This window comes from Lissotriton vulgaris, chromosome 12 (assembly GCF_964263255.1).
Source record: "Lissotriton vulgaris chromosome 12, aLisVul1.2, whole genome shotgun sequence".
In the NCBI taxonomy this organism is placed as follows: domain Eukaryota; kingdom Metazoa; phylum Chordata; class Amphibia; order Caudata; family Salamandridae; genus Lissotriton; species Lissotriton vulgaris.
In genome coordinates this window covers 165,193,829-165,214,818 of record NC_141700.1, presented here as the reverse complement: position 1 = coordinate 165,214,818, position 20,990 = coordinate 165,193,829, and the positions used below count along the sequence as shown (strand labels likewise).

General features: G+C 44.5%; 1 protein-coding gene across 1 annotated transcript in view; it reads left to right on the top strand.

Moving 5' to 3' along the window:
• Window positions 1–9,131: 9,131 nt before the first annotated feature.
• The window catches only part of BBS2 (Bardet-Biedl syndrome 2), a 317,210-nt gene continuing 305,351 nt past the window's right edge, over window positions 9,132–20,990 (top strand). Inside the window, exon 1 of the mRNA XM_086947694.1 lies at window positions 9,132–9,339. The gene's annotated coding sequence lies outside the window, so the exon portion shown is untranslated. The remainder of the gene's footprint in view (window positions 9,340–20,990) is intronic.

Sequence of the window (20,990 nt, the reverse complement as noted above, 5' to 3'; positions counted from 1 at the left end):
CCTAGTGATTGTCTGTCTGTTTTCAAGAAGGGTGGAAGCGTTCCCAACACGTCATAATGACTCAGTTACTGTGGCAACATTGCTTTTGAGGGAGATCACACCTAGGTATGGAATTCCAGTTACAGTTGAAAGTGATCGTGGAACACATTTTGAAAACAGATTGTTACAATTGATTTGTGAAGCCCTGAACATTAAGCAAAAGCTACACTGTGCATACAGACCAGAGGCATCAGGAGTTGTTGAGCAAATTAATGGCACAATAAAAAACAGAATAGCCAAGATGTGCCTGGCTACGGGAATAAAGTGGACAGATGCACTTCCACTTGTTCTAATGTCTTGGAGGAGTACACCAGATAAAAAGACAGGTTTAAGTCCACATGGCATTCTGTAGGCGTGGGAGGGGGTTTGGTACTGGTTTCAGGGTTAGGTAGAGGCGGTACACCGGTATAGCGTTTCAAACTTGGCTTTATTTTTATGGTTCTCTTTGTCCTATAAGTCAGTCTTTCCCTGGCGAACTCCAGGTTGTTCGTGGTGGCGGTGTCTTCGGCTTGTGGAAAGTCCACGCTGTCTTGACCGGCGTAGCTGTCTTCTGTTTCGGGTCTCCAGGCCGGTATACTGAGGGAAAAAGGAGACCAACAGAGGGAGCCGTTAGTTTAAAGTTTTGATACTTCCGGACTGATCAGGGGCCCAAGTGAAGTGAGGAGTCACCCGTGTCTTTCGCTACCTAGTCGTGATTGTGCACAGTGGCGGGGTAAGAATGTGAGGGAACCAACGGGTAGGGAGGGTGGACGGGGATCGGGTCACACACACACAGGGCAGGCACGCACAAGGTTAATTTACAAATTTACACAGGGGCGTTCTTCTTCCCCACCCAAGCCGCCAAACGTCTCCGTACCTGGGAAAGCCACACTCCTCCCTCGGGAGTGTGGCACGGCGAGGCACAGGGTCGTTGGCCTCCTGGCTCTCCCTCACTCTTGGTGCTCTCGTACGTCTTCTCCGCTCCGTCCTTCTTCTCCGCTCCGTCCTTCTTCTCCGCTCCGTCCTGCCACGCTTGCTCGCCTTCTCCGCTTCCGTCCTCCGAGGTGTAAACACACCCACCATACAGGATATCCTGCTCATTGTCCAGTCCGGGTCCTCTGACGTCGGCAAGGGGCGGAGTCGCGTCTTGCTCCACGAAGGTCCAATTAAAGGCGCCGCGGTCTCCGTCTTCCTCCGGTTCTGAAACGCTGTCCCACTCCGCCCTTGGTTTGTTAGTCTGCAGGGAACGAGTGGGATTAGGGACAGGTAACCACCAGTCAGTGTGCTTCTTCACCATGACATCGCTACACATTCTTATGGGGAGAGTAATGAGACAAGCTTTTGTACCAGTTGGAAAAGTTCTTACAATTAATGAAAGTGCAATTATGGAATACTGCAAGAACTTATCTGATGTGGTGACTTCTGTATTCCATCAGGTGGGAACTGATGTGATTTCAAAAGAAAAGGAGCAAGCTCATGATCTGTTACCAGGAGACTGGGTGAGAACAATAGTGCACCGGAGAAGAAACTGTTTAGTACCCAGGTGGCAAAAAGCAAGACAGGTGATATTAGTCACAACTAATGCAGTTAAATGCAAAAGTTTGAAAAGGTGGGTGCATGCGAGTCACACCATTCGTGTACCACCTCCTGATAATCCTGATGAGGATAGTGACACGACAATTGATTCAGACTCTGAAGAGAATCCAGATTCTGAAGATCGACAAGAGGGTCGACGTCTGGAAGATTCAGATGAGAATCAGCCATTGAATAAAATAGATCTAGAGATTGTGATTCTAGATTCAGAAAATGATGAAGATCTGCTAGAAAAAGAAGCAGAAAAAGAATCTGAGTCAGAAGGGAATCAAGTCCAGGAGAGTATTGAAAAGCAGATTGAAAGCTCTGAAAGCAGGAACAAGAATTATGAAACTGGGAAGTTAAAAGTAATTCCAGAAGAAGAAGACGAATTAACGAGTACCAGCTACAAGGATGATGTTCCTAACGGAGTGAAATTGCTGAGTAAAGAAGATCCTGGTTATAAATTCGAAGTCTCTGAGACTGAGTCTGAAGAGAGTGATGAAGATTCTCAAATAAGAAAATTCAGACAGAGAACTTGGAAAACTGAATGTAACGAAACTGAACTAAAGAAGAAACTCATAAGAAAAGGAGATAATTGGCCAAGAGAAAATTTAAAATTCAAATTAGTGAACAAGTCAAAAGAGCAAGTCAATGAGATATCAAGTCAAAGGGGTGACGCTGAGAAGAAAAATCAAACAGGAAAGAAAATAGAAGGGATTAGCAGTACTGGAAAGAGACCATTAAAGCCAAATCAAAAGTACAAGTCCCCTGAGTGGACCTACATCATAATACCACCAGTAGTGGAAATAAGTAGTAGTAGTCAGGAGGATGTCGAAGAAACAACCAGTGACAATGATTAAAGTTGTTTTCTTTTTTAGTTGAGGTTTATTTTTGGCATAAGGCTGAAGAAATTGTGTTAGGTGACACAAGGTCGAAGAAATTGTGTTAGCTGGAAAAACACATTGATGTAAGACGCAAGGTCGAAGAAAAGCTGTTATTGGGTTACTAAATTTTAAAAAAAGAAAAAAAGGGGAGGTGTTATATAAAAGTACTTTACTTTAAATTTTTGTTTTAGAATTTTTGTTTTTGATTTAAGTTTAAAAAACTCTCGTTAAAAAAAAAAAAGATGCCTAATACTGACAATTCAAGGTGTGCAATTTTTAGACGATGCTGTAAAATGTCTTCTATTTGTGTGATTCTTATAATTTTGGTTTGGTTGATTTTGGCAGTCATCTTTCCTTTTGGAATAGACAAAGAAAATTACAAAGCTAACATGACAAGTAAAGCTGAAACTAAACAAGCTGTTCATGATGTAGCAGACAAAACTAATAGAGTTATTGAGCACAAACCAGAGATCCACCAAGATAGATCTGTTGGTGATTTTTCTACTAATTCCTTCTCAAGATTATTGTCAGAATATGTAAAAGTTATGGATGTGAAGGACTGTTACGTCTGTGTGAAGCTTCCTGCTTCTGTTTCAGAGGGTGTAAAATATAATATGCTACCCCTTACTTATGGTATTACATGCAGTGTTATAGCTAGTTTGTTTTATCAAACAGGTCGACTGGAGTACTATTACTCAGATTATGATGACATTTTTGCTAACCTGAAAGTTGTAAATAGCTTGAACAAAGTAAAACCTGCTAAGCAGATGAGGGAATTCTTTTTAGTAACTAATGAACTTACCTATGAGTACGCATTTAAAACAATTTAACCTGCAAAATGAGAGCTGAAGAAAAATCTTTTCTAAATTTGGTTGAGGAGAGAAGGGCGATTTACAAGAGAAATGAGATGCTGAAACAGACTAAATCCAGATTTTGGCAGATAGAGGATGAGAAGCTTAATGGTAGAAATAGTTATGCTGCTATTCACATAGATGATCCTGTTAGTGGAAAATTCTGTATTAGGAGAGACAATACCTTATAGGATAACTTTTTTGTGGGTGCAAGTCAATGTGAGGATACCTATCGTATCATAGGGGGATGGGGATTTAAAGGTGACAAAGACCCAACTTTTCCTGGAATGTATTTTGTCTGTGGGAACAAAGCTTACTTTAGCCTCCCAGACCATTGGTATGGGACGTGCTATCTTGGTTTGGTCTTTCCAAAAATCTATCATGTGGACAGAAATACAGAAGGTTCGTTCGAAATTGGCAAAAACCTGAACAGGTACAGGAGGGAAAGTTTTTCAGAAATCATGGGTGACATTTTTGGTGTAATAATTCCTATGGTGGGAATAACCCTGAATGCAGTTAAAATTAGAAAAGTTTCCACAATTGTAGATAGATTGTCCACAGACACCGCAAGTGGTTTCCAATTGGTTAACACAGAGCTTGTTGCCACGAGAAGCATGGTTATGCAGAACCGTCTTGCATTGGACATTCTGCAAGCAAAAGAAGGAGGAGTTTGTGGGATTTTACATGTCCAGCATTGCTGTACATATATCCCAGATAAGAGCCAGAATATAGAAGTGCTTATTAAAAACATCACTGAATTTCATTCTGAAATAGAACCCCTTGAAGATGACAATTTTTCAGAACGTTTGGGTAAAAGATTTGCAGCAATTGGAAAATGGTTTCAGGAAATTGGCAGTTCAATCATTGGCAAAATACTTTAACCTGTAATAATCATAGTTATAGTGACACTTTTGTTAAAAATTAGTTGCATGATTCACAAGAGAAAGAAGCATGTAAGGGAAAAGAGAAGGATTTATAAACTCAGAAAGGAGCAGGAGAAGGAGATAGAGTTGGAGGAGTTTCGTAGAGCACAATATGAGAGTTGTAGACAAACTGCTGAGACAGGAGTTTAGAAATACTAACACAGAGAGTGTTCAAAACATGTCTTCAAAAGTTAGAATTTGGTGACATTTATGGATAATGTTTGGTGATTTTGAAATCACCAGATGAGGGAGTTGATGAAGCGAATTTCAGAAATGAATTTTTGTTTTTGGCTCCCTAAGTTAAACTCCCATAATAAATAATTATATTAATGAGTTTATGCACGAATGTGTACTAATCAACCTAGAATAAAATGCATTCACGACATATGGGTTTAACATGATGTGCTCTTTGTTGCACCTGCGAGTTTGTTGAAAAATAATGAACTAACTTTGTCTATTTGTCTTGTCAATATTAATTGCGGCTGTTTAATTAATGGCATGTGCTTATTTTAAATGTGCTTTTGTCTATGTTGTGTCTTTTATGTGGCAAAGGCTCGTGGAGAATCCTGTTGGCCTAAAAAGAAGATGGTAGATAAAATGCTGCTTACACGTGCTTAAAGCTAGATAACATAAATTAACGAGTTAACATTAGTAAAGGGGGTGGGTAACAGAATGGGTCTCAATTCTCTAATTAATTACTGTCTTATGTTTGTTTAAATATTAGTTTCAAGTGGGCCTATCCTTAGAAGATGGCTGGCTGGCAGTGCTGTAAAGTTCAAGACTTGACCAGAGTGAAGCCTTCACTCACGTGCAGAGAAAAGAATGTTTCCTGCTAAAACAAAGGAAAAATGTGCAGAACTGTTGATGGTCGAGTCGTACGTGTTCTTGGAGAGAGCACCAAGGACAGAGAGCCTGTATTGCCTGCCAAGATTAGGTTAAAATGTTTCATTTCTAAGGAAGCTAGAAGGATGGAATCTAAGAACAATAAGGGCTTATGATGTGCCCCGGACTTGGACAGGAACAAGTGACACGCAGGTGGACTGACATGGCTCAGCCAATTATGAAGCTGGATTTTTGGTGTCTTTTAGAATTTAGTTACTTAGTTACACAAAAATGTATAAAAACTGATCCCCTTGGACAGCCCCTGCTGGCTGTTTCCCGATTCCCGATGACGTGCTGTTGGACTTTTGGCGCACGTAAGATGAACAGACTTTAATATTATTTTCCTTTTCAGGTTGAGAGAGTTAGACAGGGAAATAGATTTGAATGGAAAACTGATTTGCTAATAAACATTGATTCTGACTTGCTTTAATAATGCCAGTCCAATAAGTTTGTGCCTTAATAAAGATGCTTTCATTTGCTAATAAAGATTCCTAATTGAAATGCTCTTACTTTGAATAAAAATTAAGCTAATAAAATAGATTTTGAAATGACAAGCTGGTCTTGTTTATTCATGGTCTAGTTACCATCAGTTGATTCATCAACCTAAGTGACTTAATTAAATGTTTCCGTTATATATCTATGGTTATGATGATGATATACTGCAGTTGTATTTAAAGTGTAAATAGTTTGTGAATAGTTATGATTAATTAGGTCACATGATTCAGTTGCCCAATATTCGTCTTGGTTACTTATGGGCCTTGTGAGAGTTTATGATTAATGGGGAGTATCATGGTGTTGAGTAGTGTTGTTGAGACATAATTTCCTTAGGGCCGCTGGATCAGACCCATCTACTGCTCTCGTTACTTGCAGACCAAAACCAGTCCTCCTCATAGCTGGTGCTGGGCTAGTACCCCTTCACTGATCTCTTGCAGCCACATCTCCAATGCTTCCAGTCCCCATGCGACTGTAATCCGCCATGGAGCTGTCAATGCATTTCTCAACCTTCAGTATCTGGAAAATGTGGGCACAGAGACCCTGGAGAAACCTGGCGCTGATACAGTTTTTTGCTGTTGCTGAAGAAAAGCAAATTACCCAAGGTGTCTGTGTACCGACATGAGCTTTTGAGCTTGCACATTTTGAGTTCTGCATGTTGGCGGAGGCTAAAAAAAAAAAAAAAGAGGACTTTAAAAAAAATAATTCATTTTGATATTAAAGGTTCCTGTTATAAATGATGAGGTGAATACCTTTAGTTAGTAAGTGTTGTACTTGTCCACGGACATGATAAAGTTTCACAGTTTGTTTAGTTTGGTTGCACCCCTTTCCACTTGATGGCCAAGGCATTGTGACACAACATAGAATCTTGTAACTGTATATATCACAGGTCATGGAATGTTCGTGCATTCCTTCACTAGCTTGTCTGCTTGCTAGTGCGCTTCTTGTTTGCGGGCCTATGTATTTATATATTTATTAATTACATATAAATTACTTAAACTCTGGATTCGTCATTCTTGTATGCGGACACTTCATGTTGGCGATGAGGGTGCTGCTAATTCTAATTGAAGAATTACAGAGGACCTGCTACAGCCGGTTTCATGATTTTCAGGACTACAGACTACAAATAAGAGGCGAGTTATTATGTGTTTTTGCTCTACAACATGTGTGACAAATGTTTCTAACCTTGGAATGCGTTTTGCATGTCATTTTGTCGAAGCTCTTCTTGAGATTCCGTTGGCAGTTTGGAGTTTCTGTTAACGGCCGCACCGGCTCTCCAGCTGTAACTGTCAAATTGATGACATCATTTGACAGGGTCTAAGCACGTACGCGCGTAACGGGACGTGCGTGACTTTATTTTGAAGTCAGGCAACTTCAATGTAATCCTAATGGAGTTTTGCCTATCATCTAATAGCGATCGGAGCTCTCTTCGGTTAAGTATTCAAGCCTATAGAAAGTAATATTTTATTTAAAACGCGCATTTATTCAACATGATTTTTGTGTACAAAGGATTGTACAAAATGTAACTGCTACATAATATTCACATTTATTAAAGTTATTTCATTTCACTTTATTCAAACGTTATTCAAGGTAGCAATAATAATGAATTCGAATTAGGCTGAAACTCATCTTAAGATTTCAAGATTGCTTTTACAGTGAAAAAAGGAGGAGGGAGTTTATTCAGGAAGTACCATGTCTAATAACTCCAACATAAGTGCACCAACAGAATTTTTACAAGAACCTGGCAAACCATCTATGAAATGGAAAAACTGGCAACTATAGACACAACTTACGTTATTGAATTTTTTGAGCCATGTTTTTCTATAGAAGGACTACCAACATTTTAGTCTATGATAATGGTAAACAACTCACCTCTGAGAAGATGGTTTCATTTTTGAAACGTAATGGTATCAAACAGGAGAAAACACCTCTTTATTCTCCTAAATCCAACGGACAGGTTGAAAGAGTCAACAGATTCTTAAAAGAAGGCATTCAGTTTGCTATTACTTCTGGATTTCCAGTTAAAGAATGAATACAGGAAAGAGTGAACTCATACAACAACACTACTAACAATGGGACAGGACATTCTCAATTTTTCCTGGGGAGAGGAAGGAAAGGAAGCACCTTACTTACCGCTAAGTTTGCCTTTAAGGTGAAAGGAAAATCCAGTTTTATGGAAATAAACGAGTCATCTAAAGGTTAAGGAAATAATCCGAGAGCATCAACTTAAGTCTAAGATTCACCATGATAAGGTACATAGGGCAACTGTCAAGGAGATTAACAAAGGCGATTGGTTAATTGTTAAGAAGATCTACAAGGTTCTAAAAGGAGAGTCTAAGTTTTCAGAACCATTTGAGGTTGTTGAGGTTGCTAGTGGTTCTGTGTGCTTAAATAAGCAAGGGTGGAGGAGTATAAGTGACATCATCAAGCTAAAACCTGGTCAAAAAGAACTCATTGGAGATTCTATGGAGAATTGTTTAGATTCTATGGAAAATTAGTTGCGGTTTGAACCGGAGTGTGAAGAGAACCATGAAAGTGAGTCACATGTTGACTCGCGTAATCAGGAATCTGTACCTTGCAACTTTTCTACTAATTGTGATACATATGTTCCCAGTCATGATGTAGTTGAAAATGAATTTGAGATTAGCGGAAGCTACAATGTTGATGATTCTGATTTAAACCATTTCTCCAACATAGGGTCAAATGTTGCCAGAGGAAGTGTTGAGTCTTAATGCAATATGTATGATGGTACATGCACTAGTTCCGGAAGGTTGTCTCTCCTCCCCAATATGTAACGAGAATATGTTATGTATTAATATGCTCTTTGTGTTTGTAAAAAGTGAGATGTTGTACGTGTCCTCGGATATGATAAAGTTTCACAGTTTGTATAGTTTGCTTGCACCTCATTCTACTTGATGGCGAAGGCATTGTGACGCAATATGGAATCTTGTAATTGTATATATCACACGTCATGGAATGTTCGTCCATTCCTTAACTAGCTTCTCTTCCGGCTAGCTGCGCTTCTTGTTTGCCGTCTGCGGGCCTATATATTTATTAATTAAATATAAATTACTTAAACTCTGGATTCGTCATTCTTGTATGCTGATACTTCAGTAAGGATTGGAGAAAGAAAGGAAAGGGAATATACAAGGCAACACAGGATACCCCGTCTCCAACCAACAATCTGGAATCTGTAGCATCCTGTTACTAAGGGGACAGTAACCCGGATACCACAAGCGATGTCAGTACATTTCTGTTAAAGTAGAACTGGACACACTTTGCGTGCTAGAAGTAAGTTTGTCTCAATGTCCTACAAGTTAAATATTAACCCTTTCCACCCCTCGAGTTCTCCTTTGTGCTGTGCCTCCTCCGTTTGCAAAAACTCTCCCCGCGGGTCTTCTTCCTCCCATGCCTCTTCCCTCCGTGTTTCTTTCCGCGTCTCATTCGCCGCCGGTTTGTTGTCCTTCTTCTATATCCCCTCCGTTGCCTGACTTCCGTCTTCCTCTGCCTTCTCTTTCCTGTGTTGTCTCCTGTAGAAGAAATAGAAGTTCCGTTCTAGGTGGTAGCCTAGCAAACAGCGCAGCGTCCCTGCTGGTTTAACTCTTACGTATTCAGGGGGGAGTCACGCACAGAGGTAGACACGGGTCCGTCACGAACTTAACCCCCCCCCTGCTGTGCGTGTGTCATCCGATTCGGGATCCTCGCTGCCTCCAGGTAACCTCTTTACCCCGGTGTCCTCCGACTGAATAACGGCAAAGCGGAAGCCGGATGATTTATTGCTTTTATTTATTTATTTGTTTGTGCGTTTTTATATAGCGCGGACTTTACCCGAAGGTGTCAGAGCGCTTCACAATAGGAACAGAACTGATACATGAGAACATTACAAGTGAACAAAATGCAAAAGCAAACGTTACATTAAATGAAGCAAAAAAGACGATCGTGAGCCAACAAAATACAAGAGGTAGCAAACGGTGCATTACAAAAGTGACTATCCTGAACCAACAAAATACAAGGGGTAGCAAACGGTGCATTACAGGAGGAAAAAGTGACGTGTGCAGGTTACAAAAGCGTACGAAGTAAACATAGAGCTATAATACTGCAATATAAGGAGGGCACTCAAGCACAAGAACAAACGTTACGTAGGCCATGGTGGCACTTGTGCAGGTATCGAAAATAAACAAATGTAAGAGGTAGAAAACAGTGTGTTACACGAGAAAGTGACGGGTGCATGTTACACACGAGTACCAAACACAGGATGAAAGATAATACTGCAATAAATGGCAGACTCTCAAACCACAAGAACACACTGGGAAGACACTTCCATAGTCATGTAAAGTAGATTTTTCTATAGTGGAAGGGCTTCCTTCAGATAAAAGAGAGGGCATGGATTACATTTGGAAGTGTCTTTGAAGGAGGAGAACTTTGAGGTTAGTTTTGAAAGCCTGGGAGGAGGTGGTGGTTCGGAGCTGCGGTGGAAGGGAGTTCCAGATTCTCACCGCGTTGCCTGAAAAGGATTGTGCCATCGTTCTTTCCTTCTTGAAAGTGGGAGGTTCAAGCAGAAGATTTTCCGCATTACGTGATGGTCTAGAGCACAGCTTTCCAAACTGTGTGGTGCGACACATTACTGTGTCGCGCCCCAGCCGTAGGTGTGTCGCGCGATTAGATGACTTCTGCCGGCAGAGTCGAGCTGCAGGGGCTCTTAGAAGTGGTGAAAAACAACGAAGCCCTTTTAACATGCGCAAGGTCTTTAAAGACGTGTGAAGTGCTCTGGTGCGGCGTGAGCGGCCCCGGGCTGCCACACACGACGGGGGGGGGGGGGGGGATGAGCGGGGGCTGCATGAGTAATGGTACACATTATTCAATTGTGCTGCAAAAATGCCTTCGCATGAGCACAAGTGCATTTTATTATTTTTGTTCCGCCTTTGGAAAAATATTTTTCCTCTCATTGTCACACCTAAATTAGTTAACTCCAGCCCCTGCCAGAAATAAATCTCTGATTTCCTGATTACTCTATATTTTCTACATTTTCATGGGCCTGTCCACCCTGGAACTCCCACGCCCTGCCCCTGGAGAGGATTTACTCATGCGCACTGGTACAGCAAACAGGGGCAATATTTTGCGCGAATAAGTGAATCCGTGCATGCAAATTCGCCGCTTGTGAAACCCAAAAGCGAGTTTGCCGTCATAAATTGAGCCATTTGCAAGTGAAAATTGCCATTTGGCTCTGTGAGTCAGACCTGACATTTTTTAATCGATATGCAGAAAAAGCACCTTCTGCTCAGCCAGTGGCGTCATGAGCCCGCCCCCCCCCCCCTCCCCCCTATTATCTTTATCAGCCACAGACAAGGATTGCCCTTGTGCCACTAAAATGTCACTGAGTTGTTTATGGGCAGTTTCCATCACCAGGTTTTCTGATAGCTGCTCATACATGATGTAACATATAGGGATGTGGGTCAAGGAATGGATATTGGAAGGAGCGGTGTAAGGAAGGAAGGAACAAAAGATGGAAGGAGGAGAAGAAACAGAAAGCAACAAAATGTGGAAGGAAGGGAGGGAGGAAACAGAAAGGAAGGAAAGGTGGAAGGAAGGGAGGAAACAAAGGAAGGAAAGGTGGAAGGAAAGGAGGAAACAGAAAGGAAGGAAAGGTGAAAGGAATGGGAGGAAACAAGCAACGAAAGGTGGAAGGAATGGGAGGAAACAGGAAGGAAGGAAAGGTGGAACGAAGGGAGGGAGGAAAGAGAAAGGAAGGAGGCGTAGTTATATAATTTAAGTGACACTGCTTTCAGGGGATTTACTTACCTTGTGGCAGGATACCGCAAGGACAGACTTCTGGGAGCCCCACCCTGCCTGCAGTCTACCGGCACATGCTGCACGCACAGATGGGTGGGGTCGGGATGAATGGCTGTGCGCGCATCCCTGTGTATTTCCCTATATGTGCTTTCATACTGTTGTGTGTGTGTGTGAGTCAATGAGTTGCTACCTTCAGATTTGCTTCCAATTGCCTCTCGGCATGGTGTGGTAGTATTTAACATGCACGTCCCTACGCTACCTGTTTTTTTGTGTTAGTATGTTGTGTTGTTAGCATGTCGTGTGTTTGTGTTGGCAAGGCGGCACACTTTTTCGTTTTTGCTCATTCCTGTTTGTTTGATCCAGGCATTTCTTTGACTGTTTTTGAGCATGTTTGTGACTATAATTTTTATGTCAGGTACTATATTTCTTGCACTTGCCCGGATGCATTGGCCTCTGTATGTGTGTCTGTGATTGTGTGTTTTTTGTATGCGCATCTGCCCATGTGCGCGCACTGATTTGTGTAGTTTTACTCTCTGTGTGCGTGTACCTCTGTTCTGTGTAGGGGTATTTGGTCGTGTTTCTTTTTGTGTTCTTGTTTCTTATCGGAATTTGTCTGTGTGTGTGTGCACCGTTTTGTACTGTGTGCTCCTGGGTCCATGTCTGTTTACATTCATGTTTAGGCTTTCCAGACTGCATTTATTTGCCTTCCTGTTTTTTTGTTGTTTCTGAACCTTTTTCTTTGTGTAGGAGTTGTTGAGTGTGTTTGTCTGCCTGCGATGGTTTCTGCATTTGCTTTGCGTATTTTTTTCACAGCTGTGTGCAAGTTTTAAGCCAGTTGTATTTGAAACATCTAGCAGGGCAGATATGGTTTCAGTTACTTGAGGGTGTGCTGTCAATAGTGCAGGTGCTTCCGTTTTTGTTTTGGGGTGCTCCCGGAGAGTTTGTCTAGTTTCAGCATTGTGTGTTTGTTAGTCAATTGCCCTTTGTGTCTCGGAGAGTGCAAGCTTTTGTGTATGCGAGTGTCTGAGAATTTGCGTTCATCATGCCGGCGCTTCTTTGAGTCCTCTCTGTGGGTGTGAGTGTGTGTATATGTGTGGGAGAGCGTGTGCTCGAGTCTGGAAATGTCACATATTTCTATGCATGTGATTGTTTTTGAACATGTCGGTCATCCTATGTTTGTGGCAGAGTATGAGGGGTAGGTATGGGAGACATTTACATACTCCAGCACTATAAGCAGAGTATGAGGGGGAGGTATGAGAGACACGTTTACATAACCCAGATACCTGCTTCTGTGGTACGGTGTGCATTAAAATAATTCATATGCGCTACAGGTGAAATATGTTTTCTAAGATTGACTTTTTCATCTTTAATGTTTATTTTATTATAGCGATACTAAGGGCGCAGGTGGCAATCGGCCACCAGTTCCGCAATAGATCAGCAGCAGGGACGTTATTATGCATGAACAATGGTTGTGGGCATGTGTCAATGTGTGCATGATTATATTCTTGTTTCAGGCACAAACTTAACCTTACTTACACCCAGTTTTGCGAGTCACTGTCTTTGTTTGAAGAGATTCACAATTGCTTTATTAGCCATCCTGCTTCCTCAAATTTCCTTGAAAATGCACCATTTGCCCACTATTTTTTCAACATTTTCTCAGGGGGAGAACCCCCCCCCCAACCTTCCTAAGGTGGTATGGGCTCGCGTGCTGCGCACGCGTTAGCGTGTCACATGATCAAGATTGTCTAAAAGGTGTGTCACTCACACGAAAAGTTTGGAAGCTATGGTCTAGAGCCTCCAGAGAGTTTCAGTTTATTCGCCAGGTAGCGAGGAGAGGAGGAGTGCAAGGCTTTGTGGGTGATACAGGCAGTCTTGTAGATGGCTCTAGCCTCGATTGGAAGCCAGCGGAGGGTGGATAACATTGGTGTGATGTGGTCGCTTCTTTTGGCCCCATAAATGAAACGAGCTGCTGAATGGAAAACAGATTTAAGGGGGGACAGGTGGGTTTTGGGGAGGCCAGTAAGAAGAGAATTGCAGTAGTGAGACCCTTGCGGGTGAGTAGTGCACTATACAAGTATAAATTTTACAGTAGTCAAGTCTGGAGAGGACCAGCGATTGCACCAGGGTTATAAGGTCCTGCTCCGGGAAGAAGCGACGGATTCCCCAAAGAAGGCGCAGATGGTATTGAGCAGACTTTGCAATGGAATTGATGTGGGGGGTTAGATTGAGTTTTTTTTCGAGAATGACACCCAGGGATTTTGCGCTGTCGGCAATGATGGGTTTAGTGTTCAGTAGATTCAACTGATCCATCCATGATTGCACCGGGGGAGGGGAGATTGAAGAGGAGGAATTCGGTTTTGGAGGGGTTCAGAATCAGTTGATGAGTAAACATCCAGTTATGAATGGAGTCGAGAGTAGAACTTAGGATAGAGAGATTGTGAGTGGAGGCAACCTTGAGGTAGATTTGAGTGTCGTCAGCATAGAGATGATAGTGGATCCCGGATTTACTTAGGAGATTTCCTAGTGGTTCTAAATAGAGGTTGAACAATGTGGGTGCAAGTATAGAGCCTTGAGGAACACCTTGACCCACCGCCACATGAGATGAAAGACTATTTTGATCATTTGTGATCTATCAGAGAGGAAGGAGGCAAACCATTTAAGCAATGTGTATGTAACAAGGACCCCCTGAATTACCGAATTTTATAATTCCTAGGTCAGGGAAATAAGCACGATTGAAAAGTAACAACCTAGGTTGTTACTTTTCAATCGGGCAAACCATTTAAGCACAGTGCCCTCCATGCCCATTCTCTGTTTAAGAATGTTGAGGAGGGTGTTGTGATTGACAGTGTCAAATGCTGCAGAAAGGTCAAGGAGAATTAGAAGACATGACCCCCCCCCGAGTCGAGGATCCTCAGAGCGTCATCAACCACTTGCAGTAGGGCTGTTTCAGTGCTGCAGTTTTGAATGAAGCCAGACTGGAAATTGTCAAGAAGATCATTGTCCTTGATATGACGAGAGAGTTGTTTCGCTACCCATCTTTCTGTAATCTTCGCAAGAAAGGGTAAGTTAGTGATGGGGCGGAAGTTGATGAGGTCAGACTCATCAGCAGTTGGTTTTTTAAGAAGCGGTGTGACCTGCCCAGTTTTGAAGGAGACAGGAAGGGAGCCTTGATAGAGGGAGAGGTTGACCAGAGTGGTCCAGTAGGAGAGGGAAAGGGTATAAAAGTCAATGGCAATGGCACTGGGGATGGGGTCCAGATAATGGTTGAAGGTCTTCGTTTCGCGGATGCACTTGAGAAGGGCATCTTCAAATATGGGGTCAAAGTTTTGCCAAATGGCTAAGGACTTGCACTCCTCTGGAGGGGTAGGATGAGCGACCTGATCCACAAGTGATTTCACTTTTTCGTCGAAGAATATAGCGAAATCCGCTGCTCTCTTTGCAGAATCCTCCAACTTGGAGGAAGGGGGAGAGCGGTCAGGACTCTTGATGAGATCGAATAGTTTTTTGGGTCTATTTTTGGCTGAGTCAAGGATGGTTTTGAAGTGCGCCGCTTTCCCAAGGAAGATGTGTTTGTGGTACTTGGATCTTGCGGAGCGAAGCGTGGACAAGATATCGGTGGAGGGCACTTGCCTCCATTGTTTCGCCAGGAATCTTAGCTGCTTCCTTTCTTCATAGAGGGATTTGTTGAACCAAGGTGAACCAACATTTCTGTCATATCGTATAGTGTGGACAATTGGGAGAATCCCGGTAGTTTTGAAATTGTTGGTATGTGATACTTGGTGTTGAATAGGTAAGAACCACAAACTAGCATTTGAAATGCAATAGGTCTCTCATTTATGATAGTTTGAGCTATTGGCATTGTAAAAGACAATGCCTTTTATTTATGTGTTGTTTTTAAAACATAAATAAAAGGCACTGTCATTTACAATGCCAATAGCTTAAGCTCTCGCAAGTGCGAGACCTATTGCATTGCAAATGCGTGCTATAAAAAAAAGTGCAGGCCAAAGCTATTTAAGAAAATAGCGCTTGGAGGCTGTAATTAAAGCCTGCCAGCAACAACACATGCAACCGGGGATGTTGGAGACAAGGTGGTACCAAGGAGGGACTACCAAGCCTTTTGACCAATGAACAGCAACAGTTTACAGTGGACAATGACACAAGCCTATGTAAAATTTGGGCGGAGAATGGGCAGAGCTTCATGTCCCTACCGCAATACAGCATGCCTTGCAGAGTAGTGCAATACATTGCCCAGGCTCGGCTCGACCTAAAAATAGGGGTTTGTGCCAATTAATTTTCCAGTATCTATTTTGTTTTGAATGCTTGTGTTTTAATTTGTCTGTATTAGGTTGATGGAATTGATAAAACCTGGATTGAACAGCCACTTGGCTAAATGAGAAATATTGTGATAATAATATGACACTGTCGTTAACCCCATAATATGTGCAAGTATCCAACAAGGATATACAACATGGGCATTTATTACGGCCACTTGGCTTGCATTTAGCTCAATGTTATAACTTTCCTCTAGGGTGCTTTTAATTTATTTACTTTCTATGGCACTAGCCATTTACATAAAAACAATGTTTTGAGTGATGTGTTTTTTTCCTCCCTTGTTGTTCCTGATCATCAGAAAATGTTTTGGATAAATACCTTAATACATGTTTTCAAGATGTGCAATTTTATCACCAAAAATGTATTCCATTTATTTTACTAAATTCATTTACTTTGAATTCATTCTATTTTTACAAATGTAGGCAATTGCGAGATTTTGTTATCATTTCTATGTTTACATTTCTTTTATTCAAGCCTAAGACTTACCTCTGTCTTTTATGGGTATGGCATGTCAGCCCCTTGGTTGTTTCAATAGGTGATGGGGCACAGTGTATTCTTGATTGGCTTTGAGGAAGCCCGTGTTCGGGTGAAAATGTGTCGCTGTAATAAATTCTTGTGAGTTCCAAGCTGTAGAGTATGAGGTTCTTTCTGGAGTTCTATCGTAAACCCTGTAATCGCATTGTAACACTTTTAAAAACAACTTTGCTATGCTGCTGTGCAACTTAGCTGAAAACACATCAACAAGCCAAATAGATCTTGTATAGACCAGACCTATTGACTTTGCCAATGACTGACTTTTTTCTTGCTTCTCTTTTGTGTCCCTGTTAGTCCTTCGCCCCCCTCTAACACCTTATATTCATATTTTTTTGTAGATGGTGTTGAGGGCTACCGGGCCAGGCATTTTGATGCGTCAACAGTTAAGCCTGTTGTCTCCTCCCGCTCTTGCCCTATCCTGTCACACTCTTGTGCTTGACTCTTTATTTTTCAGTAAATCGTCTGTCAAACCCCTTGTAGCTGCCTCGAATATTGTTATTAATGATTGTGACAAGATATCGTAGTGGCTGGCCTATCAAGGAAAGGCCAGGGCTCAGTAGCAGTCTTATGTAGCAGTTGTAGGCTTGAAAGCTGTGATATTTTATTGATGGTTATACAAGTATCTGCATTTGTTTAGTGGATAATTTTATGCGGTTGGTCTCACTTTAGAAATATTGTATTGCATAATTGTTTGACAACAAGGTAATTGAGTAGACTCTATTTGTGGAGAACTTACTCGTGCTGGTTAGTAGTAGTCAAGTTGAAATATTGTAATGATGATTGATGTCCGGATTCGAGTTTCTATGAGAAGTCTGTGGATGCATGTCCTGTGTGCATGCACCTAGATTCCTGTACAGCAGGGACTTTCAAGTCCATGCAGTGCAGGAACCCCATGTAACTGCCACCTTTGAAAGTTGCACCGCAGTGGGACCGCCATGCCGCTTGCCTGCCAGACCACAAAATTAGTCGTAATCAGGCGGGCCCAGCGACCTTCGGCGGAGCGATGGTGTTGCATTTGGCACTGCTGCACCACCACTCTGCAAAAAGTCATAATTTGGTCCTTAGTGTCCTACAGAGTGAGGTAATCATGCAGGTTTGGGTGCCATTGTGAGGGTCATGGTGCTCTCAGCCTGTTTGAAATAAAAAGAGCCTCCCATAGCCTCTCATGTAATGTGTATGAGTTGGCCTTCTTTCCGTTTCCAAAGTCGGACCTTACAAGGGCCTGCATGGTAGGGATATGCATGATTTCTTTATAGTTTTTTTGGCATAAAGAGAACCGCAATGTGATTTTTGACATTTGAGCGTCCGCATGGGTCTTGTGGAACTGAAATAAATCCCCTTTAGTGGTTATGTCCACCATAACCGAAGCAGTAAATTATCAGTGTACTCTGTGAAGATACTCTGGAGGTACTTGTTGGTGGTGGTGGTTATGTCCACCATAACCGAAGCAGTAAATTATCAGTGTACTCTGTGAAGATACTCTGGAGGTACTTGTTCCTTGGGTTCAAGACTCTCCAAGGTGCAGTGTCACAGTTACGAGTCGAGGCGAAAGAGGCGGCCACCAGGGTGGGAGACACACGAGGAGAGGCTAAAGCAAACAATATCCTTATAGTCGGGATTCAGAAGAATGTAGAGGGTTTACCCCGTGCCTTGATTACAGCACCGATTCTGGGGCCTAGAGGAGGGTTCAGACTGGCAGTTCCCCACCCGGGAATGCCGCTGCACTCTTCACCTGGAGGGTCCTGTGCGGGCACCCCGCAGGGCCTCATTCGGGGTCTCACCCGTGCCTCTATTATGGCATAGAGTCAGGGACCTGGACGAGGGCCCAGTCTGGCACTTCCCCGCCTGAACACATCACTGTACCCCGCACCCAGCAGGAGCTTGCCCGGGAGGCTCTACTCGCGACAGTCCCTTCATGGCCAGTCTTCACCGCCCGCCTCAATGCGGGCAATGGGGACAGATCCAGCTCTCTGCTGTACTGCAGGGCCCTCAGGAATCACCGCAGTTTCAGCTCCCCGGGTCACCGCCCCCTCGTCGACATCCCATGCTGGGGGAACTCAGGCAGGTAGTGGTCGGGGGAGAGGCCAGGAGCAGTGATACCCACGCTCTGCTCCAGGGGCCGCATGCAGCCCTGTGCCGCACTTTGATCCAGGTGCTGAGGCAGGGGGGCCTATGGTGAGAGCCCCAGTGCAGCCCCCTCCCAACTGGACACTCCACCGCACGGGCCAGCAAGCAGTTCAGTTCCGCCCGTGTTCATGTTTCCCCGGCAGCGGTCTGGGTAATGTGCGGCCCCAGGGCCCATGTGGTCCGGCTCGTAGTGGAGGCCCCCCCACCTCATCGGGCATTATGCGCTGAGGGGTAATGCTGGCGGACAAGGGCCTCTCCATGAGGATATCACCGCAAGATCATTTTCACAAACGCCTCGGTGTATGCTACATCCATCGTGAGCTTCGAGGTGGCATGATGGCTTCGGGGTGTCGCAAGATGTAGTCTGCCGGGTTGTGTGCCCCAAGGCGGGAGATGACTTTGAAATTGTATGCCTGCAGCTGCACGGCCCATCTCTCTAATCTCGGGGGCGCCATTCTAGACAACCCTGCAAAGAGCGGGATTAGTGGTATATGGTCGGTGACCACCTGGAATTCCTGGCCATATAGGTACAAATGAAAGTGCTGGCATGCCCATTTTATTGCCAGGGCGTCCCTCTCAATCTGGGCATATCTTGTTTCTGTGTCCGTGAGTGCCCTACTGGCGTACGCTACAGGTCTCCAGGTTTACCGACCTTGTTCCTTAAGGAGGACCGCTCCAAGGCCTACTGGGCTGGCGTCGACGATTAGTTCAGTGCGCCGCCCCGGGTGAAAATAGGCCATCACCATCTTGTACAGGAGCACTGCCTTGATGCTGTTGAATGCTGTGTTGGCTGCTACAGTCCATTCCCACTTGAGGTAATTGTGTGTGAGAGTGCAGAGTGGTTCTGCCAGGGCGACCAGATTTGGAATGAATCTGCCATAGTACGTGGCCATGCCAAGAATACTGCTTACCTCCGTTGGGGTCTTTGTGGTGCTGGCCGCTCGTATGGCCACAGCTTTCTTGGGGTCTACCTGAAGTCCGTCCCTGGTGGAAGTGTACCCAAAGAAATCAACAGATTCCTGATAAAATGAGCACTTTGCCCTGGGCAGAGTCAGTCCACAGTCTTCAAATTTCTGAAGGGTGTCCCGAAGGTGAGTGTGGTGTTCTTCTAGAGTGTTCGCGGCTTTGGGGAGGCGTGTGGCAGGTGCAGGGCGCCAACATGAGCCACGGTGCTGAACGGCGGGTGGGCCCAGCAGCGGCAGCAGTGCGGCGCTCGAAGGGGTGGGGGGCGGCCTCAGCTGTAGTCGGCGGCACATGTGGGCGGGGCAGGATCTTCGCACTGACTATGGCGGAGCATCGCGGGTGGGCTCTGCGCACTCCCTGCAGGTTGACACGGAGGAAGTGGTGCACACATTGGTTGCGAGTGGCCTAGTTGCAAATGTAGCGCGTGGCGGGGTCTGAACACCTAAGGCCGCAGCAGCGCTGGATAATATAAGGTAGGCCACTCTGGTATACTGCAGTTGGCCGGAAGACCCAGAGCGGTCTCCTGCAGTTTATTTATCCCCTCTGGTCGAGCCCGCCCCAAGGGGTGTATGCATGCGTGTACTGGTGTAAAATTGTATGAGAGAGCCCAGATGTCTCTCTACAGGCACCAACAAGGGAGTGCCGTGTTGTGGTAAGCTCCCCGCTGGTCCGTGCTGCCCCTTGATGCTCTATCAGCCTGGATATATGCAGATGGATAGGCAGGCATACTCCCCCCCCACCCCCACCCCCATATTGGCTGTCTCTGTAGCGTTCCTGTGGCGGGTCATCCCCTGGCGACGGTGGGTCATCGTATGAGACCTGGTGCAGGTGTTGCGGCATACCCTGTGACCTTGGAGGAGCCTGTCTGGACCGACCTCTGCGATACACCTTGGCCAAGTGGTTTATCTTCCCGCATCTGGAGCACGTCTTTCCTCTCGCTCTGCACACGGCCATCGCTGAGTGGTCCTCTCCGCAGTAGCCACATGGCCCTCTGGTCGTCATCCTTGGTGCCTGGCGAGCCATGTTGGGGCGCCGTTGGATTGCCTCAACCCTCTCTTCTTTGATGGGCACATATCTGGATGCATGTGGCGCCGTGAAGTGCTTGTGCAGAGCAGCCTCCATTTCTCCAGACCTGACATCCAATAACTCGTGAGACCGGGCCAAGATGAGGATCTCGTCCAGAGAGATCCCCGGCTATCAAAGGATCAGCTTCCGCAGCACCCCTGGATGACTTGGCCGCGTATCTCCTCTCTCTGATCTGGGAAAGCGCACGTACCGGCCAGCCTGCGCAGTCGCGTGTAAAACATGTCCACGGACTCAGTGTCTGGCTGCGGCACCTGTCTAAACTTGAACCTCTCGAAGTCAGGGTTAAGTTGAGGGTCAAAATACTTGTTGAGCGCGGAGACAGCCGCCTCGTAGTCGTCATCATTGCCTGTGTTGGGGGGCGTTTTGAAAAGATCGTAGATCTCTGAGCCTCCATAATAGATGAGTAGCGACCTCTTCACGGTGCCATCGGTCTCCCTGGTGCCCTTGAAGTAGTGGCTCATCCGTCTGACCCACGCCTTCCACCGAGGGGCCGCTGTGGCGGGGTCTGCTGTTTCGCTGAATGGCGGCAGTGG